Below are 20741 nucleotides of genomic sequence, written 5' to 3'. Positions count from 1 at the left end.
TGCATTGGGAGCCAATTGCTGCTGACTTTGGAGCCATACCTACCTTTTTTTTTAACTTCAAGCCCTGAAGATAATGCACAATTTGATTAAAACAAACCAAAATTGCTATAAAAACACCCCAGACAAATTATGGATAGGAGCACTTTTTTTTTTTTTTTACAGAGAAGGCAACTATGTCAAAACGCTACTCCTTCTTTGATTTATGAGACTGGATTACAGAGGACGGGCTACGCAGTCTTAGTTAACGTACTGCTCATCTTAATTGCCTAAACAATGTCAACTTGGTGGGAAGTAGGAGGCCTGACTCCTCCTGCTCTTAAACCTTTGTGTAATCATGACAACACAGCCATCGGGACACCCTAAGAACAGAGCTCATCCCTCACAAAGCGATTAGGTAACCATGGCCTTGTCTTCACTCTATTGCAGTTAAAATAAGAGCAAGGGAAATAATTTTATTTTTACTGGTGAGCTGGAAATAATTTTTGCCCATGTATTTTACCCATATATTTAATTTAGAGCTGTGTATTTTTACCTGTGAGAGGGACTGTGGGGAAAAGATAGTGTTTAACACAGCCTCAGCTAATTAGAGATCCAGAAAACTATTTGTGTGTTGATCTCAACACTTGCAGCACTTTGGGGATAGGCTACAGATTTTGATTTCAGTAACGAGCAGCAGTTAATCGTCGATCCAACAGAGAGAAGGCTGCTATTTGGGGAAATGCTAAACCATTTGCTGACAGAATTCAGAAAACGTTTGGAAAAGGACGGAGGTGATGCTTTACTTTTCAAGTTCTTATATATCCAGACGACATATACCATGTCTAAGAGCTGCTTTTTAAAGACCAAATCACGTCCTTAAAAAATCTGACAGACAAATGTGCCTTGTATATGTGTTCATAAACACACACACACGCACGTGGGCTGAAGTTTATAGGTTATATTGAGGCATTAGATGTGGACAGATTCAAAAACAGAGGGGAGAAACCTGTGGAAGGAGAACTGACAGACTTTAGTCATGGCTTATCTCACCTCATTTCAGCCATCTAAAATGTTGGCATCTGGTCCAGGGGAGCTGACCCTACTGCCACCATGGTCAACGGACAAAGACGGGAGCCCAAGGAAGGGACATATCCTGCACTAGGACTGGTATCTAAGGGACATAGGGTGAAAGAATGAATGTTCTTTGTTCGCTGAATTGTTGGTACTGTTTATTATCTCAGTGCCATTGTCGTGTTTTCTGAAGACATAAAATATTTACTCATTTATTAAAAGTTGCCTTGGAACTATCAACAGCCCTTTAGCAGGTTTTTACATACGTAGCATCGCACCCACACTTACTCATGCAGGACATTCCCAAATGCTGAACCACTGAACAATGCTGGTGCTGCACCAGAGGGTTAAGATGGCACGCAGGAAGAAAAAGAATTTCAGTAGTTTACCGAAGTTTGCCTCAGCAGGTCTCTGTCTCACGGCACACATCTTCAGCCTCTCTAGCAGAAAGCACTGCTCTCAGAATGGATCAAGGCCTCCATCTTTCAGCTCCTGGAGCATTCTCCCTTTATCTTCCTGTCATCTTGTCTTCCTAAGCGGTTGTTAACAACTGACTCTTGCTTTCCTAGAAATCAAAACAAATAAAGATATTTACTAACTGGTTTCTCTCTTTGAAGACTATTTCTGTCAAACCAAAGTTCACACCTTGTCAAAACCAGAATCGCTGACACTAAGAAACTGCAGTACTGTCCTTCACCTGTCTCTTGGGAACGCTGACAGGGATGGATTGTGCACTCTGTTTATTTATGCTTATTTTGCACATAGCTTCCTATTAAGTTAATCATTATAATATTACAGGGACAGTTCATAACTCACCATAGATATAAAGCAAAGAGATTTCAGTGACCAAGGCAACTTCATCAAATAATGCAAAAATAATATGAAATACCACCCAAAATGCAATTTCCAATAAATTTTCATCAGTATTTTAGATTAATACACTAATAAATAGTAATTTCATATCTATCATAACTTCCAGTGTGCTTCTAAGTCACTTACAAAGAGTAAGCTTATAAAAATTGCAGCCAAGCTCCTCAACAATCCAATTTTGCAAGTATTTCATTATTATACAAACTCATTAAATTAATAAATTAATTAATAAGGTAACCTGATAGACAAAATACTGAGTGACTTCTGTCGTTTCTTATCCCCTCAAGTACTAATCCCCTCAAATACTGCTACAGTGTCTGTCCTACAACAATCCCTTCTACATCACCTCAGGGGTCATAACAGATATTCAAAATGATGGCATTTATTTACAAAATTAATTATAATCAGCAGTTTGAACTGACTTGTTAATTTACGTTCTTATGTTAATTTAAGTGTATATGAATGTGGTCATGTAATATTTTCATGGGCTTTTTTAATAACTATGTACCAGATGGTGCTCTCTTGAAACTACCCATTTTAAACCACTTACATTTAATCTTTTCAAAGGTAAATTTAGTTATACCAATTTTTACCTTGAAAAAGGGCTTGTAAAATATATTAAAGTAGTAAAAATAGACAAATTAGCAAAAAGACATGAATGAAAGCTCTGCAAACAGCCTGAGTATTTATGTACTTAAACTAAGACTTATTCTTTATATGGAAGCCAGCAAAGGCTTTGATGTCTTGTTTGATTTTACTGTGAGCTGTAACTTCCCATATTCATGGATTTTCACAGTACATCTTATTTTTCATCTGGTTTGATCTGTTTCAGACCAAATTTCATTCAGCTAGTACAGAAGACGAGGACTAGTTGTCCCCTTATCTTGTAACAGGACAGCCCATAACAACAACAAATAATACAATCAAATGCCAAGCGAACGGACTCAGAAAGAAAACAGAAAACAGCTCTGGCAACGTTAATGTTATCCACAATAAGTACACATCCCAAAGGCACTTAAATCTCTGTTTCACTTTATGCACCAAATGAGTAATCCCATTGAGTTCTGAGAAATTACTACTGTGAATAAAATTAAACTGTTGCATTAATGTATAAAGAGGTCAAGGCATTCATTTCCTTTCTATTACACAAGATTTTAATTTTCTTAAAGTCCTCTGTGAACACTTCCCAGCTTTTCTGCATCCAGTGTCATGGTTCTACACTAAAAGCATCACAGGTTGCAGTTGAAGGATAGAGGAAGGAAAAGGTTGTATTCTCATCCTTATTATTGTTCCCTCCTTAGTTACCTTGGCAAAGTAATTTGACATCTTTGTGTTTAGAGAATAAAGTTAGTTACTGTGACATCTTTATAAACATTTAAAATCCATAGTTGAAAAAGACATGATTATCTGATGTGGTATCATAAATGCATTACATGAGTGAAGAATGAAATGGAAAAAAGACAAAAACTATTTAAAACCAAGCAGTTAAAATAAAAAAATGGGGGGGTTGGGGAAAGTTAAATAATGTAAGTTTGCTTCATTCGCAGTGTCTGGAGCTTCCATCACTCATGAAATCGAACTTTAGGGAATTGCTTCCACTCCCCATCCCTCATCCCTATGACAGACATGATTGTAACACAAAAATAGAATAGAGGACAAAGTGACACATTTATTGACAGTGGTAGAGATATGCCAAATACTGAAAAAATAAGGAAAAAGAACTCTTAATTCAAACTGAATGGCAGTTTTCTCAGAGAAAGAGTGTGCATACATTCGTTATTCAAGCAATCTAGCCTATTGTGTATTATCTCTATCCCTGTATAATCCCTGATTGGGGTTCTTTATACAGAATAATACATCACCCGAGTTTTATGTGGCTATGTCTATAGCACACTTTAAGAGACTTTGAAAAATCAGTCCCATAAGGTGTGTTCATTCTCTTCAGGCCTTCATACTGACACACCAGCATATCCCAGGCACATCCACAGAGCATAACATACAAGGAATTTTCAGATAACATACTTCTGCCACAAGCTCTCACAGTGTACCTGCAAAAACCTCTTCTGGGATATGTCTGACTGACCTACCCTTCATCACTGCATAGGAGGCACTATTTAATTTTGTACCTTCATCTTTGAAGCAATTTAGCAACAGAGGAAGAAACCTGGGCAGGTGACTTTTGCCTGTCCCTTCCCACTGCCTTCCAAAGGCCTGTCGGTGGTGATTCCTGAAACTGAAGATACGCTTGTATCTACCAACTGCAGATTCATCTCATCTATCTGAACTCTTGAACAGAGTAGCCCAGCCTCCACTCTCCAATCTTACATGACCAGAACACACCAGTATGTTCTGTGTGCCCTTCATTATCTCCTCTGAACCAAGACCAGGAAGTGGCGCAATCTACAAACACTCAGAGACAGAGCACGGGCCCTGCAGAGGAAAGAGTGATGATGAAGAAAGTCCTCTTTTGGGTCATGCAAATTGAGTGTGTGTGGGCATGTGTTCCTAACTATGCAGGAAGCAAGAGATGAGAATTAAGGCATTCCTTCATGGTGTCAGTTTAGGAGACAGTACTGTGTACATTTTATTTCTCATGGGATTTGAAATACAGTTCAGAATCAAATACCTTTGCTGTTTTTATTCATGGAGCTCACGGCCAAAGAACAGGCCTGAACTGGCAAACAAAGAGCCCCCGTGTCCAGCTCTTTGGGGCCTTGTGGTTCTTCACAGCAGCCACTCAAGGCATCATGCTGAGGACTCTCTTGACGTACCCAGCTTCAGCTCTGAAGTGAGCGCCGACTGCTGAGTCAGCAGAGAAGATGGAGAGTGGAAGAAAGCCAACATCATTTAAGGCAGCACAGCCTTCTGGGGTGTCAGCCACCCCTCCCAGCTTTGTACCGTCAGCAAACTTGCTGAGTGTACATTCTATCCCTTCATCCAGGTCGTTGATGAATATATTGAAGAGGACTGGACCCAGTACTGACCCTTGGGAACACCACTTGTTACAGACCTCCAACTAGACTCTGTGCCCCTAATAACACCCCTCTGAGCTCTGTCTTTCAGCCAGTTTTCAGTCCACCTCACTGTCCATGCTTCTAATCCACACTTTAAAAATACTTGTGTCTTCATTGGTGCTTTATAAAGCATGTAAAAATAAATCAGAGCGTTGCACTGTAGTTTTATTTCTGACTGAACACACCTGTGCCGTTTTGCATTTTATGTCTTTCAGTACAAGGACTCCCTGAATCCAACGGCCATCAATTTATTTGTCCACTGCTATGGCTTAATCAAAGAGCAACTGAGAAGTACAATACCTGCTAATTTTGTGGCATGGGCTGAATGTGCAATGTTCTCAACCACATAATGCTTTCAGAAAAATAAATAAATAATAATCTGACACTCCTACTAAGGTGAAATATTTTCATACTAATCCTTTTCCTTTTCCATTCCAGGCAATCGTGTCCCTTTCCCTTTTCACTTATTCCTCCATAAGATTTGTCTGGAAGCATATAGAAATAGTGTATGTTTCACAGCCACCTCTTTATTCCAAACTCTCAGATTTTACATTTATGTTTACCTTACTACCAACCAGCTGGAATAAAGAGCAAGTGAGCAACTGTTTGAACTTATCAAACAATAAACCAAGATGAAAATGGGGAAAATGCCTTTCTTTAATATAACAAAGCAAGTATATTAAAATGTAGTCTGACAAAATAAATTCTTCATGAAAAATTCAACTGAAGTGTACTGGAGCATGCTGTGACATTCTTTAAAAGCAACCAAAAGCAGAAGTGCTTCTCCCTCATCTGCTATATTCAATGGCTTAATAATAGAAGTATTAGCAATTTTATCATAAAGAAATGCATGTGATTCATATCTAGAGTTTTTTAATTATTTGCAATTTGAACCTATAAAAAATGTTGAGATTTCTTATGTACTAAACTTCCTTCTATCCACCTTTCTTTGTACCAAGTATTTTGGTATTTTGGAATTTTAAAGTTTTAAGTTTTCTAATAACATCTTATGTCCAAAAATACAACGGGAAGAAAAATCTATATGAACATTTAAAAAAATATGTTCTCATAAGAGACACGGCTTCTATATTAAAACCACAAAGGTAGTAGGACTTAGTGCAAAAGTTCAACCTCATAATTAATGCCATTTGGTACCCCAAAAGACACACCACCCACATCCTTAATTCTAAGTGCTAAATAGCAGTTAGTCTATTAAAGCTTATTGCTCAAAAGAGTTTTGCATAATAAAGACCAGACTGCAGAAAAACGTGCAAATTCAGAATCATAAAGAGTTAATTAATCAATAGACCATTTAGACCACTATCCATGACTGCATCACAAACAAAGCCTTTCAAACTACTGCAAGATGAATTTATGGTGAAGTTTCTCCTTTCTATCAGTTACATTTAAATTGTGCAGATTATTACTAATTATAAAATCCGTAGTTCGCCCGTGCAGCTTATTCTGCAAGTATCAGTCTGTTCTGCTCTCAACTGGATGTTTCCAACTGTGGTCACGTATGCGAGTGCAGAGTTTTACTGTATCTCATGATATTTTTAAATTTTATTCTAGCATGGTAAAAATCACTTCTACAGCACTTCTTAAATTTTAACAAGACATGTCCCTGGCCCCAAAGGGTTCATAGCTTAAAAGAAACTTGTCAAGACATGTTGGAAGACAGCAATTTAGGAAAGGAGAGAAAGGCAGAAGGGCAAGTCATTAATAAAGACAAGCACAGAGAAGACAGTGAACCCAGAATATCATCAAGGTTTTCTCTGGATCAGCAGGAAAAAAAAAAAAAGACATTGATTCCTGCAAGTCCTTATACAGCAACAGTTGGGAGGGTAGATATCAGAAGCCTTCATAAAACTTGGTATGTGTTTTTTTGATTTGAGGTGTGCCACATACCTCCTGAATTCAGGAACGTTTGTAAAGGCTCACCTTAAAGCATAACAATTCCTTTTCCCAAGGAGGTGATCAATTGTCAGTCATCCATACTTACTATTTTTGATAATTCATGGGCAGGACTGCAGTGGCAGACTATATCCAGGCATGGAGGACCCCAGAGCACAGACTGGGATTACCTATACCCTGCCAAGCCTATGGGTGACACCAGCTACTTACAGGGACCGGGTGGTGGTTTTCAGCCACGTACCATTGCCTTGTTGGAGGAATGGGACTAAAAGCACTGCAGCAGCACAGAGATCCTGTAGCCTGGAGAAGAGAAGAGAAGACCTTATAGTGGCCTTTCAATACCTGAAGGGTGCCTATAGAAGAGCTGGAGAAGGACTCTTTGCCAGGAAGGGTAATGATAGGACAAGGGGAAACGGTTTTAAATTGGAAGAAAAAAGATTCAGATTAGATATCAGAAAGAAATTTTTTACTATGAGGGTGGTGAGACACTGGAACAGGTTGCCCAGGGAAGCTGTGGCTGCCCCATCCCTGGAAGTGTTCAAGGCCAGGCTGGATGGGGTCTTGAGCAACCTGCTCTAGTGGGAGGTGTCCCTGCCCAGGGCAAGGAGGTTGGAACTAGATGATCTTTGAGGTCCCTTCCAACCCAAACCATTCTATGATTCTATGATCCTACCTGAGCCTCAGCATCCCCCTCCCGGCATCCCTCTGCTCCCTGGGGACAGGAGGAGTCAAGGCACTCAGCCTGCCCTTGGACACTCAGCAGCTTGCGGGGTGATGCCCTACTGCAACTTGGTGTGGGGCCACTGGAAACACCAAGACATACGGAGTGGAAAGAGAAGATGGAAATAGAGTGAGGGAAACGGTGCTGCTAAACGGACAAGATGCAGAGACAGACGTGAACGTTTTTCTGATTGCTTACTAGGACTTGGGAGGAATTTTCCTCTCTCCCGGACTGATGGGACTGGATCCCAGATCAGGTCAGAGACCCTCCTGGAGAGGTTCAAAGGCACAGGTTAAGTATGTCTTCTTACAAATGGCAGGTCTCTAGCAGAGAAATTTTATAAAAGGTCTGACTTCCATTCAAATTAGAGATGGACTTAGGGAAGGGGATACCCAAGGAAATCGGGGAGTCAAACAGCTAATTACCTCTACCAGTGCACTATCCACTAGAGGAGACAGCAGAAATAAGGTGAATCTCACATAATTTCACACATTTACGTCTGAATAGGAAAAAGGGCAACTACCAGTATGTGAAATATCTAACTTACTTCAGAGATCTACAGCAAGACTAAATGAAAAATATTATAGAAGCTCCTGTTTCTATTTGTTGACGACACCAGGAGACTAAGCAACCCAGGTATAGACATCTACATTTAAGATATTTTCCATCTTTCCACACTTTAACAATTGGTCCAAAATTGGGTAGGTTAATTCCAACCCATATCTTATTCATGGGGCAGTTTTTTGAGTAATGGTGGGGAGAAGAGGACAGAGAAACACCTCCATCTTGTAGAAACAGTCGAGGGAGGAACCTTGTTCTTCACTGTCTGATGTTTTCAAGTAAGTTAAGAAAGTTGCTCTTTAAATAAACAATATCCTTCACTTCTTATCTGTATTTCCATATAGCTGAAAGAATGCTGTGGGGAGAGAATTCAAAGAGCAATTAATAGAGTGTAAAATTAGACTATGGAAAATATTCTGATAGTATAGATGCTTATGAGAAGCCAGTAACACAGGGGTAAGAGAAGCAAACCAGGTGAGAAGAAATACTGAACAATGAAATAAATGGTTGAGAGAGAAAAAAGAGTGCAAGAATTATTTAAGAAAAAAGATTAGGCAAGGTTCTTTAAATGGGATGAAAGGATTGTAATAAATATACTGAGAGAAGAAGCCAGCAGAGACATATAAAAGAAAGGAAGAGATGAGATTAGAGCGGCTTTTTGTCAGTATATTTGAATATCATATTTTACTATTGTCATGAAATATTTCTCAGACTCTTTCTCTCACATGTTTAAAATGGGTATAAAATAGAAATATGATCATATTTAAAGCATTTTACTGAAAACAGGCAACTGATTTTTTTTTCAACGCTGTGTCACTTCTGATCATACAGCACGATGTATGTGTTTGAAACTATTTACATTTGATGGCTTCCTTTTTGCATGGTGACCTACTTTTAAAAGCCTTGTATGATCTACCAAAAATAAAGCACAGACAGAAATCTAATACTAATAAACAAACAAAAAGCTTATGAAGAATAACACTATAAATACCTTTTTTTTTAATGGATGAGTTAAATCCATGTGTGGACCTCCAAGTTTTGCTATCACTGTAAAGCCTTTGATTTCATGTTCTCACAAGATACAATTATTCATATAGTAACCATTCAGTTAATACTATTCCTTGCTTACATGTATTTATACATTATGAACAGGTACTACACACATTCATATATATATGAATGTTTGCTTCAATAAGCACAAACACACATGTATTCATGAATGGCTAAAATATGAACTTCTAAGAGTTACAATAATTTTCAGGCAGATTCAAACCTCTTATACTTTCCTTGCAGACACACCTATATTAGGAAATCATGTGTGCAGGCAGTTAAATCAAGAAATAGGGTCCAGTTGCCAGTGAAAGATGCGAAGTCCAAGTACAGGTACAATTGGAATATTTGAGATTATACTAAACTGATGGAAGAACAGATAATCATTCTAATATCTATACACTGGACACTCAAAATTTCATGTGGAATCTAATATTAAAGTTTACCTTGATTAGCTATCGCATCACAGAGGCCAAGACCAAGAAAATTTTGGAGCTGAGTCACTCTGTGTGAAGGCAACACTCTCTAGTATAAATGAAATAATGTGCAGTTAGGCCAGTCTGAAGGAACCGATACCAAGCCATCCATTTAGGATCTGTCACAAGCACACAAATGACTTTATCATTTATGATTCCCAGGGCCAGATTCCATATAAATTAATTCACCATAGACCTGCTGACTTCAGTGATGCTACTTCAGTTTACTGTGATAACAGTCAGCAATGTTCATAAAGAACAGTAGTTTCTGCAAGACCAATAAATAATTAACCATACGTTTTTAGTCGTATCACTTCAATAAAAGGTCTAGGGTTCACTGATTGACAACAGTGAAACAAGAGATTGAGGTGTACATATCGGAAGGAAGGAAGGAAGGAAGGAAGGAAGGAAAGAAAAGAAAAGAAAAGAAAAGAGAGGGACAGAGGGAGAAAGAAACCAATAGATGAGGAAGGAAGGAAGGAAGGAAGGAAGAAAACAAAAGAGAGGGAGAGAGGGAGAAAGAAAGCAATAGACGGGAAAAAAGATTTCAGTGCAACTAGACATTATTGGCAGGAGAAGACTGGGAACATTGCCAGAATTTAAGAAAGAGGCTCCTAGCAGCAGATGCAATACATTTAGCGTAGTTGCTACATGCTATGTTGGGGTTAATTTCCTTTAGTTTTTACCCATTTTTGACTTAGTGGCAGATAGCTGTATAACCTAGTGCATCTCTGTCATTTTATTCCTCTCAACCACCCAAACATAGTTTTTCGTCTTTAAAAAAAACCCAAACCAACAACAAAACCCCCACCCTGATAATATTCTTCTCTTGTGCCTGACAATTTGGGAACTCTCTTTCTTGCCCTCTCTCGTATTTCGGATAGTGTAGTCAGAATGTGTCTCTTAGAATGATGACAGCCACCTGCAGCTCTTTACCATAATACCCCACATTTTCACAGAGTATTCTGCCCTTTGGTAATATAAATGTGTTTCCCTCCTCTCACTCTTCAGTTTGAGCACACAGCACATATCAAGAGCAGGATTCCATTCTCACATATGTTTTACTGCGGTACGAAGCCATTGATAGGAGCTGAGTTACTGCCAGGTTACACCTCCCTGACTCAGGTTTTAAATTTCTTAAGAATATTAAATAAACTCAGCTATTTCTCAGAAACTCCGCATCAAGAGTACTTCAGAAGACTAATGCAATGGCACATATTTCAACACACGCAAAAAGGCACATTTTCCAAATTTTGAATGATACATTCACATCTGCTTTCACCAAGCAATTCGGCTTCACAGCACCTCCTTGTAGAACTGTGGACTATGAACCAGTGACTGATGGTCATCTGAGAAGTCCTATCTGTTTCAGTAAGCAGGGTTTGACATTCACGCCTGTGGCTATTAGTGTGTGATGTTCTCTCCTTTTCAGATATTTTTCATAATTTTTATAATATGATGTCTAAAGTGTATATGACATATATACATATGCTTATAAACAAACTATTTCAATGAAACAGTTTACTCTGGATGTCCACCATGCAGCCAAGGAAGTAGTTTGGTCAAAAGAGTAAATATTTTTCTTCTTCCAAGTATCTTCTTCCAAAATCCTGAAGTATGTCACTCTGACCTGTATGCATTTATTCCTAATTCTAAAACATTTCTTTAGCTGAAGATAACCCTTACTACATTCAATCACATTTTAGATACTAGACAACTTTAGAAAAGGACATAGCTGCTTCCTTTTCAAAAACTTTGGGAGAAATGCAGCTAATGCTAAGTATATGTTGTGTTTACATTTCATTATCACATTTACAAAACCACTGGAGTTCAGATTGAGAAAAAAGACCTTGAGAATTTCCTTCCTGGGTATCAACTTGATCTGAATCTTGACTATATCTTTAATTTTTTTAAAGTGTGCATTCACTTTAGGCAATTACAAGCACTCAGACAATGTTTTCAAACTGAAATACTGATCTCTTGACATTCTGAACATTGATGGTCAGTGCTTGACTCCAAATTCCAACTGATTCTACAATCTGCACCTCTGAAAATCTACCTCTCAGTTTTTCAGTATTAAAACACCCAAAAAGAGTGAAGATGAAAATGGTCATGTTAGGCCAAACTAAAGGTTTATCCATCCCCACGTTCTGCATCAGAGGTGACTGTAAGTAAATGCTGAAGGAGGAGTAAGAACAGGGCAAGATTCTTCCCTAATACATTCCCGACCTCCAATTATTTTCAGTTCAGGGAAATCCCTGAAGTGGATATGATTTTGCACGCTTATTGACACCCCTCTCACCACCACCACCACCATTGGATTTCTCTTTCTTGAGTCTATGAAAATTTTTAATTATCTACAACATCCTTTGACAAAGAGTTTCAAAGGTCAATGACCTCCTGCATGAAGAATCACTTCTTCTGTTCTGACTCCTTCCAGCTTTATTTGATGCCTGCTGTTCCTTTTGCTAGAAAAGACAATGAATAATTAATCCCTATTCAGTCTTTCCTTGCCACTCATGAGTCTGTAGTACCACAATCTCATAATCTGTCTTTTGTTTCCTCACAGGATGAATTTTCCTGGCTCACTTAGCTAATTCTTGCATGGTCTTTCCATGGAAATATTAGGTATTTGAGAAAATGCTGTCTTAAAAGATACAGCATACTAATTTATTTTTATAAAAATGTATGCATTTGGATCAAAGAAGCATGCAGAGGAGGGCTATGGTGAGACTCCAATTCCCATTCCTTAGCGTGGAATTTGGAAGTCTGAGCTATCATTGTTTTCCTTATAGTAAGGTTCTCAGGAAGAGTCATGTGTCTCAGAAAGTCAGCATGCTTAGGGAGGCAAAACTGAAAGCCCCACATAACTGTGGATATTGCTACAAAGCATTTGCCTGAAACATCTCCTAAATTAATGTCAAACTACCACTTGCTGATTCTCAGGTCACACAGTTCAGAATCCTCTCCTCAAATCAGGTTCATGGGAACCTGAACCTGGTGGGGAGAGAACCAGACCTGGCCAAAAGCACTTGATACTGTCCTGCATGACATCCCGGTCTCTAAATTGGAAAGAAATGGATTTGATGGATGGACTACCCGCTGCATAGGGAATTGGCTGGATGGTTGCACCCAAAGGGTTGTGGTCAATGGCTTAAGAAGTTATGAGAAAGAAAAACGCATGTTTCAAACTCTCAAAAAGCGGATTTGAACTCAAGTCTTCCACTAAGATCTTACTTAAACAAGATTCTATACAGCTATCTTACAGATCACAGCTGAAGGAACAAACAGCATATTTCCTGCATTTTAAACACTAAACTCTTAGTAACAGCAGAAAGTTAAGCTCTAGATAGGATTATCAGTCCTTCATTTTCACTAATGCAAGGAAAAAATCAACACAAGACACCACCTTTTAACAGTGCCTTCTGTGATTAGTGATCTCAACAACACACAAAGTATATAAAATCACTCTTCTCCAGACTACATAAGCAAAATGAAGGACATTAAAGATGGATTCAGGATTAACTCCAAATCTCTTTCTTTTTAGTAGACAGAGCCAAAACAATACAGGAGTTTTTTATTTATCACAGTTCAATTTGATTAATGACTAGGCAATATTCTAGAGTAGATTAATAACATGAGAGATGAAAGGTCATTTTTAAAATATTTGTCCTTCTCCCAGTACAAAGAGGATTTCAGTGCATTTAGATAATTAACATGGAAACAGTGGCCTTGTTTTTATTTTGATCTTTGCATAAATATTCTCCAATTAATTTGGCAAAGCTTATGATCCAGCCCACACGTAGGGACTGCCATGAGTTCTTCCCAGCTTTACAGGCACACAACAGTGCAACTAGTTAGAATCTCACCCCCAAAGCACATGCAACCATGAGCTAGGGACAAGTTTGTTTTCAAATGACAACCATTATATATGCAAGATATAAAGGACTTAAAATATAGATTTCACAGATTGAAAAACTAGAAGAAAATGTTCTGATCATCTCATAAACAAGAGACAAAGAACACCAAGTTATCTACAAATGTTATTAGTAATACAAATACTTCTGAGTATCCATGAAAAATGCAACTGAAGAAGAACAAATTCAGGAAAGATGCCATAGAATGACATCTGGTCAAAATGAAGAACTGCAAATATTTATGTGAAATTACAACTTAAAAGCAAAATAGGTTAAATAAAAGGCTTTCCAGTAGAGGAAGGCTTTATGCTATTGTCACAATGGAAATGTGGCAGCACAGGAAAATTTCTGGATAAATACTTTAAAAAATAAATTAAAAAAAAAAAGAAAACATCACAGTGCCTTGCTGTAAACTGTCCCAGAATAACAGAAAAAAACAGTCTTGCAAAGAATTTTGCTCTGTATGTAAAAGATTCAATAAATTCCAGTGTGAAAAACACCTCTTAAGGGAAGAGAACAGTACTTGAGAATGGAAACCCAGGAAGGTATGTGCCAAAGAATGCAGGTCGCAACTAGGATATTAAGTGTGGAGCATTGACAAGGAAAAAAGCAAGAAAATGTAACGAAACAGGATAAGCATAGATCTTAGACCCCAATTAGAAAAAAATCAAATTGTAAATGGCAAAGCTTAAAGTTATAATTTCTCAGAAGAACAGGAAGTTACTTCTTGAAAGAGCACATAATTGAGAGAAGACAGACAGAAGGTGACAGACAGAAATGACTGTCACTTTGGAAGACATAAGATAACCTTAAATCAACCAGCTCAGCTTGATAAGCTGTAGACCCACGTTCAAGGACAGTTCAGACATACCTTTAGAATTCAATCACAATGAGCAGAAAGAATTCAAAGATTAAGAATATACGAACTAATATGCAATGATCCTAAAATAATGATGTCAAATGCCTCTAGCATGAGATAACACGTTAAAAAATGTCTTGACACTAACCTTTGGACAGAGATATTCAATAAAATGGGTGGTAGCCAACATAACCAACCCTACTATCAAAATTAAAGGCAGTGAGGTCCTTAGATATGGCATTCATTTTGCTCCCAAACCCAAGAATATTTCCACAGATAACTGCACATATGGGGAAGGGGAGGAGATAAACAAGGAAGGAAGGCTGCAAAGCAGTGAAGTGAAATGAAAGGATTTGAGATGCTACTTGAGCTAAGCAGGGGACTGTCAAAATCTGCAAAGGCAGCACTCATGAAATGAGGAAAATGATCACAAGCTGTAGCACTAAAGAGGTAAGAAGGAAAACTGTATAGCAAAGTAACTGCTGAAAAGCAAGCAGTTAAAAATATAAAAACGAATTAAAAGAAACTCTTTAAATATATCAATTGCAAGAAGGTTATATGAGTTGCTATGTCTGCTGGGAACTTCAGAGAATAAAGACGGCAATTAAGGAAGAGAAGGATGTTGCTAGGAAGATAGAAGATTTATTTGCATCAGTCTTCACAATAGAGGATGTTAGGGAGATACCTACTCTTGGGTAATAAAAATGAGGTACTATCAGATGAGGAGTTGCTGGAACAAATCAATCATTTAAAAAGCAGAAAGCCACCAGGACTGAAAATCTTGAACAAGAACTAGTTGAGCAATGCAATCTCTAATTGGAAAACATCTCCTGTACTGGAAGGTTAGAGAGTAGCAAATGTTCCACATATATTATAAAAAGGCTTGGGATGATTCAGGGAATCAAAGATTTATAAATCTTACATCTGTACCTGGCAAATTAAAAAAAAAGAAAATATAACACTCGGAAAACCATGAAATGATAGATCTGTGCAAAGGAAGATGATGTCTCACTCGTCTTCTAGAATGTTTTCAACACATCTGCAAACTACCGTAGTGGTCAAAGGAGAACCGATTGACATCATTTATTTAAACTTCCTAAAGGCCTTGTCAAAGTTTTTCACAGGACATTAATAAAAAGAAGAGCCACAGACGGTTAACTGAAGACCTCTGTTCAGTGCAGCAGCTATCAGAAGAAAGAAGCAAGATATTAAAATTAATCAAGAACAGGACTGCGATGATAAACAACGTTATATAAATCAGTGCTGCAGCCTGATCTGAACTACTGTGTGCGGCGCTGCATTCTGCATCTCAGAAAGATATCAGAAAACTAGAGGGTGTTTAAGAGAAAAGCGATAAGAGTGATGGAAGTCCCTTTAAAAGCATGGTTTTGTGGAAATAAATTGGAATAACTGCAATTATCTTAAAAAGGAAATTAAAAAGGGGCATGATAAAAATACGTGAAATAATTGCTAGTAGTATTCCAGAATCTCATTCTCCCTGCCTTAATTCAAGACTATGGTGACACAGAATTAAACCAAAAAGCAGCAAATTTAACAGAAGTGATACACATCAGTTTTCGCATAGTACACATTTGTGCTGTGGGACTCATTATTGATAATGCTGAGCCAGAAAAAAATGCAAGATCGAAAAGATCTAGATGCTTATGTGGATAGTAAGAATGTATGGAGTTAAACAAGCTAAACGAGTATTGCAGGGGAACCGAAACTTATTTGGAGACTTAATTAGATCTCTAAATACCGGAGACTAGGCCAGACTTTGTGAAGCCAAAATTACTGTCAAAAATACCCCTATTCTGGGTTTTCTGCACCTTCCTCAGGAGCGTTTAAGGGCCACTGTCTGAGGTAGGATGGTGCACAGGCCTCAGATGTGCTTAAGACCCCTTTTCCCCATGCTCCTGGTGTCACCTATTTCACTAATTTCACTGTTTCTAGCCCAATAATTGGCTGAATAACAAAAAATATTTAAACTGAATAGCAGAATTTAAAAGTTCTTGTACAAATCTTCACTGAAGAAGCCATATGAAGAATGAAAACAAACAAACAAGCAAGCAGATCACTGACCTTTTCAACTTAAAATTGTCAACCAACCAAAGGTTTGTTCTAGATTTGGAAGAAGATACTGTTTTCTGATGAAAAATCAACTTCTCAAAAGAAAACCAACACTTTCCCTGAAATTTTTCAATTTTAAAATAGATATTTTTAATCACGCCTACCCCTCAGTTATGCTATATATTCTTGAGCACCATCTACTGGTGCTGCATTATTAATTAACTGTTTATGAAAATAAAAATAACTTCTCCAATAAAATTCCAACAGAATCTTATAACCTTTCAAAATATATTTAAAACAGAGCAGGCAGAATATAACCTATTATTTACTAAATTTATGTTTCCTCTTGATGACAAAGAGAAAATGAATACTCATAGAACCATAGAACAGTTTGGGTTAGAAGAGACCTTTAAAGGTCATCTAGTCCAACCTCCCCTGCAATAAGCAGGGACATCTTCAACTAGATCAGGTTGCTCAGAGCCCCATCCAACCTGACCTTGAATGTTTGCAGTGATGGAGCATCAACAACCTCTCTGGGCAACCTGTTCCAGCGTTCCACCACCCTCATTGTAAAAGATTTCTTCCTTACATGTAACCTAAATCTTCCCTCTTGTAGTTTCAAGCCATTAAGCCTTGTCCTATCGCAACGGGTCCTGCTAAAAACTTTTTCCCCATCTTTCTTAAATTCGTTTAGAATCTGAACACACCAGAGAAACACACCATTTCTTAACGGTTTGTAACAAACTGGGAAAAAAAAGCATATACAAGACTATGAAATTATTTCCACTTTACACTCACTCTCAACTTGTTAAAGCAACAAACGGTTTTTCTTCTTTTCATGTTTAGGTATTTATTCAATTTAACAATAGCTGTAATATGGCCAGCGTCGTCCATTTTATTTCTTTTTTTCAGACTAAATTAAATAACGTTTCTCTTGAGATGGTCACACCAGCTTTGGATTTAAAATTTTCCCTTACTTATAGGAATGAAATACTGTTCTTATAGAAATTTGGTGTAGCACAGCAGAATCTGTGATGTAGGTCAGAAAATCTGTGCTTCGATGGATCTTACATGTCTGAGTTGGATGTAGGGAATAGACCAGTGTCATTTTTACATCAGCTAAGAGCCTCAATAACAATAGCACTTGACTCTTACCTGGAAGTTGGCTCTATAAACACAATTTCCATTGTTATGCCTAATAAGGTGACACACCTAAGTGTCTGTAGCTCTGTAGTCAGTTAAATATGATGAGAATAATAAAGAATTAAGAATAAACTACAAAAGTCTTTGTTGAAAAACCTCTTTATGTCTTTTTTTTTTTTTAATGTGTGCCTTCAGTGTTGGAGACATACTGTCTTTTGTTTGCTCAAAGGAGTGATGCTGAGGGTTTCAACAGTGACCTTGACTTGAAATGAGTCCCCCTAAGGGTGACAGGTGATTGAGTGAGAGAACAGTCCGTTCTCCAAAGCCACTTGCTTTAAAATGTGGCCTCCCTTCCAAAATTTGCACCAAAAAACGTCAGTGAATTACAATTCAAATTACAATCAGGTTGAATTCTGTGCATGGTTCACTAAAACCTGGACTAAAACCATCTAGCTGCTGACCACGATACAAAAGATCTCAAAGTGCTACTGTAGATAGGAAGTAAAAAAGAAACACAACAAAAACCACAACTAAACAAACCCTTTAATTTATTCCATACAACTTATTAAATTGAGTAAGCCTCATTTTTCTCACGAATACAGAAATTACTTAAAAATATTACCCCCCCCTCCCCCTTTCCAAGTTTGGAACAAGCCCAACCTTGCTGAAAGGATTGCGTGGAGCCTAGAAAGCAGCAGGACACATTCGGCCTTCCCTGTGTTGTGCCTGTCCCTGCCACACACGGCTCCCAAACAACACAACACTTCTCCCAGTGCCCTCCCGTCCACCGCCGTGGGGTCGTATTGACACCTTGTTCCTAGGTTTCAACAGAGGTGCTCAAACAAGCTGGATCTACTCAATATCACTGGAGGATGTGCGCAGAGGTTCACTTCCCATCTGCCCTTCAGGCTGGAGTTTAGCACAAAATGTACATTAAAAAAAAACAGCACTGTTCCAAACACCAATGGTCTGCGTGCCCAATTTAAACAAAGATATTGTTACATTTCTATTTATTTATTTTTTGCATCCTGACTCTCGCTTCCAGACTGTCAAAATCCCTGGGTTTTGTTACCTCAAATAAAGTCGCATGACACCAAGCAACCAAATCATTTCTGATGTTGGCCTCAGTTCAAGTAGAAAGGCACCTACAAGTGGATCACGGACATTTCAGAGAATCATAGAATTGTCTAGGTTGGAAGAGACCCTTGGGATCATCGAGTCCAACCATCTCCCCTACTCTACAAAGTCCTCCCCTACACCATGTCCCTCAGCACTGCATCTAAACGGCCCTTAAACACAGCCAGGGATGGTGACTCCACCCCCTCCCTGGGCAGCCTGTTCCAATGCCCGACCACTCTTTCGGTGAAAAATTCTTTCCTAATGTTCAATCTAAACCCACCCTGTTGGAGCTTGAAGCCATTCCCTCTCGTTCTGTCACTAATTACCTGTGAGCAGGGACCAGCCCCAACCTCTCTACAGTGTCCTTTCACGAAGTTGTAGAGAGTGATGGGGTCTCCCCTCAGCCTCCTCTTCCTCATACTAAACAATGGCATAGCTTATTGTAGAGTCAGTTCCAGTAATTAAAACCCGCATTGTTTAAGTCTGATTGCAACGAATCTTGAGAAGAAACCTGCAGAGTGCTCTGAGCTGCCATCCCATCTCTTTGTTCTTCATCTTCCATAGTTAACCTAAGTATGACTTGTGCAACTGCCATAGACTCACAGATTTGTCTAGGTTGGAAGGGACCTTTAAGATGTTCTAGTCCAACCATCCACCTAACTCTGATTAAAAAAAAACAAACAACAAATTTCCTTCAGTTCATCCACCTAACTCTGATAAAAAAACCCAAATAACAAATTTCCTTCAGTGTGTAGAAAAGAGGCCAAGGATCCTCTCCCAGATTCCTTTCCATGTCTTCACAAAATTGAAAAGTGGAAGTTAATCACTGGGTTGAGATGCCTGGGAGATGATTGCTAAAGACAATGGTTTACCATACATTGTGTATTTATTAATTTTCATTTCCACTCACAAGTAAAGGTGCTACAACTTGCCAATGCCATAGGAAACAGGCAAAAAGAGTTCATTCAGGATGTTTTTTTTCTGTGACTTACCCTCAAGTTCTTCATTTAATATAAAGAGGGTGAAAAAGGTATTTAAATGACGCGTTGTGTGTACACTTTTGATCTGATCCGCTTGCACCAACCTGTCAATGAACTGAAGTGTTTCAAACAACGTGAGGATCAGCAACAGATAACCTGGAGTGTCACCCAACGGGAGGAATCTCTAAGTCAGTAATGGTTCAGTTTTCATTGCATTGTATTTGCTGGGCGTAGAACGAGCACATCTCTCACATTTTCCTTGGTCTGGGCAGACACTCTTTTTTTTTGTTTTATTTTGACAACAGGGGCATAAAGTATTTACGTTTGTAACAGCTAGCAGGGATGCCATCTACAGCTTGTACCTATGGAAAATACAGTATAAAAGCTACAACCCTACTTGGGTTTACTTCGGTCAAAAGCCATTTGTGACCAGCAGTACCTCTGATCAGAATTTGTGCGGCGTGTAATTGTGATCATAAAAGGTCTGTGGGGCTGCCATTCAAACCTCGCAGGGGCTGGGGAGAGAGAGGGAAATTTAAGGACTGATCCATCTGGATTTCTTCCAAAAGTTGAAACTTTGGTTTCATGGGGGTGGGTGGGTGGGTGGGAAGACCACCCACTCATGTTTGTCCATTGAACTTTGGAAAGAGTAGAGGGGGGTAATGTGGAGCCTGGACCCCACGGGCTTTGTTCTCCGTGCCGGGTGGCTCTGAGCTTGGTGACTGACAGCAATATTTATTAAAATGTCATCTCCTAATTTTCACGCCGCTGCCGGGGATCTCCCCCCCGGCGGGAAGGGCCAGAGGACAAGGCAGCCCTCCCTGGGGAGCAGGAGAGAGACAGGCAGAAGGGAGGGAGGAGATGCTCTACCAAAATGACAAAAAATAAATATATAATAATAAAGGGGGAAAAAAAAAAAAAAAAAAAAAAAAAAAAAAAGAGAAGAATTAAAATCTTGGTGTGGCCCATAGATTGCAGATGTTGCTTTTTTTTTTTT

At 38.6% G+C, this 20741-nt stretch overlaps 1 long non-coding RNA gene across 1 annotated transcript in view; it reads right to left on the bottom strand.

Annotated features, from left to right (window-relative positions):
- LOC106885019 overlaps positions 1-20741 on the bottom strand; it is a 53070-nt gene that overhangs the window by 31866 nt on the left and 463 nt on the right. Inside the window, exon 2 of the long non-coding RNA XR_001411332.1 lies at positions 1440-1615. This is a non-coding gene — a long non-coding RNA (uncharacterized LOC106885019). The remainder of the gene's footprint in view (positions 1-1439; positions 1616-20741) is intronic.

Source organism: Calidris pugnax, unplaced genomic scaffold (genome assembly GCF_001431845.1).
Source record: "Calidris pugnax isolate Ruff unplaced genomic scaffold, ASM143184v1 scaffold12, whole genome shotgun sequence".
Taxonomy (NCBI): domain Eukaryota; kingdom Metazoa; phylum Chordata; class Aves; order Charadriiformes; family Scolopacidae; genus Calidris; species Calidris pugnax.
This window is presented reverse-complemented; position numbering and strand designations above follow the sequence as displayed.